A 2,547-nucleotide genomic window follows, 5' to 3' on the forward strand; every position below is an offset into this window, starting at 1 on the left:
TGCTAAATTTCTTGAGAATTTTGATGTACTGTTGCACATGTTACTCGAATGCTGGTAGTTATGTACATATACTCACTATATTATCTGTTGTTTACTTGAAATACATTCTTGGGCTGAAAGTGGCTGAAAAGTATATGTTGTATTGAATTTGTGCTGATTGTGTATGTCTATTCTACAAAAGAAGAGGCACGGTCCAAATGGAAGAAGTACTGAAATGTCTACTGGACCTAATCTATTTGGGCTTTGAAAAGAGGCCCGAAACATACTGGCAGCAATTAAGGCTGAAAATTAAACAGAAATACGTAAAAAAGGCCGAGGCCCAAAAAAGAAATAGATAGTAGAAGGCCATGGCCTAGAAAAAAAATGCTAAAATGTTGGGCTTGGCCCGTGAAGTTAACCAAAAATTGATAGGAACAAAATATAAAAAGGCTAAATTATTGGGCTAGGCCCATGTAGAATAGCGAATCGGACCGGGCTGAATCTTATCAATGACCTTTTCAATTGGTCGCAATTTTGCCACGTCAGATTGCCACGTCGGATCCGACGTGGCCCGGGCAGACAGCCAGTGACCAAAAAAAAAGGTCATGGGTTCCACGACCTTCTGTTTTGGTCATAAACGTCTACGACCTTCTCACAGAGAAGGACGTTAATTTCAGTTTACGACCGCCAGCTTTTAACCTTCTGTTTTTGGTCACAAAAAGGTCGCAAATGAAAAACAATGACCTTTCAGTGACCAATAGTCAAGGTCACAAGTTGACATATTTCTTGTAGTGACAATAAGGTGAAAAAACCGGAAATATTACCGTGTTCGGATACTTATGATTTGGCCAGGGACTTGACCCTGGGCCCCCACTCCTCGCTGCTGTTGGTGGCTACGGCGGAGTTGTCCGGAGGGGAGGTCTTCCCCATGTTGGGCGCCTTAGCATCCCCATGTGTGGAGTCCTTCCTCTTCTTTTCCCCCCAGTGGGAGGGGGGACGGTTCTCCTCCTCCTCCTCGTCTTCGGCGGAGGAGTGCGTCTTGGTGTCTCCGGACGTCACGTCCGAAACACCCTTGCACCAGAGACCACCTCTGGTCCCCTTGTCCGCCTTCTTGGCTTTCTTCTCCGACACTTCATAAGGCGCCGGAAACAGCATCTTCGTCAGAAAGGCGTTTCTAGATCTTCGGGCAGCGGAGCCAGACATTCGATCTGCTCCGCTATCATTACCCAGGCCTAAAAGATTGGCATGGAGGCTTAGGTTCCTCCCGCAGATATGCCAGCAAAAGATATACCTTGCAAACATAAAAAAACTTACCGGATTAGCCCGGCATTTTGCGCTAAGCCCGTGATCTTCGGACGTGGGCGGTGGTACCTCGCCGGCCTTAAAAAGCACCTTCCAGATCTCTTCGTGTGTCGTATCAAAGAGATCCAGCAGTATTTGGTGCTTGGCCAGGTCGAATTCCCACAAATTACAAGTTCGGCTCTGGAACAGAACAATCCGGTGGAAGAGCATGACCTGGACCATGTTGACAAGCTTGATTTTCTTGTTAATCATGTTCTGGACACATGTCTGGAGCCTAGTCACTTCTTCCACTAAGCCCTAGGCTAAAACCTTCTCTTGGCAGGAGGTGAGCCGCATGGGGACTCCGGATCGGAATTCGGGGGTAGCCGCCCAGTTGGCGCCGCGTGGCTCAGTGATGTAGAACCATCCTGATTTCCACCCCTTTACAGTCTCCACAAAGGAGCCTTCGGGCCAGGTGACATTGGGCATCTTGCCCACTATGGCGCCTCTGCACTCTGCTTGTTGGCTGCTCACCACCTTTGGCTTCACGTTGAAGGTCTTCAGCCATAGGCCGAAGTGTGGTGGGATGCAGAGGAAGGCCTCACACATGACAATGAATGTCGAGATGTTGAGGATGGAGTTGGGGGCCAAGTCGTGGAAGTCCAGCCCGTAGTAAAACATCAGTCCGCGAACGAACGGGTGGAGGGGGAATCCCAGCCCGCGGACGAAGTGGGAAAGAAACACCACCCTTTCTTGGGGCTCCGAGGTGGGGATGATCTGCCCCATGGCCAGAAGCTGATGAGTGTTGTCTTTGGACAAGTACCCGGCCTCCCGGAGCTTCTTGATGTCCTCCTTCTTGATGTTGGAGGCCATCCACTTGCCTCCAGCTCCAGATCCGGACATGACTGCAATGATTTTTGGGGCGGAAGAGATGGGTGCTCGGGCACTGGAGCTCGAGAGCGAATGAGCAGATGAAGAATAGGGTGTGGGTGAAAAGGGGGAATCCTTATCCCTTTTTAAAGGCAGTAAAAATCATGCGCCTCCCCGCTTGCCCTAAAACTCGCTTATTTTCCAAGCACCATGCTGATGTCACGGTTAGGTTATCCATGCCCACATTGATGAGAATCCCGTGATAAGGGGACACAATCTCTGCTTCGACAAGACGTGCCAATGAAATCATGCCTCGAAATACGGAGGGGCGGGATAAAAACAATTCGAATAAAGACCGGGCCGAGGTGTGATGTCATGCTATGAGTTGTCAGCAGATTGGACTCGTGGGATATTATA

The sequence above is a fragment of the Triticum aestivum genome, chromosome 6B (genome assembly GCF_018294505.1).
Source record: "Triticum aestivum cultivar Chinese Spring chromosome 6B, IWGSC CS RefSeq v2.1, whole genome shotgun sequence".
In the NCBI taxonomy this organism is placed as follows: domain Eukaryota; kingdom Viridiplantae; phylum Streptophyta; class Magnoliopsida; order Poales; family Poaceae; genus Triticum; species Triticum aestivum.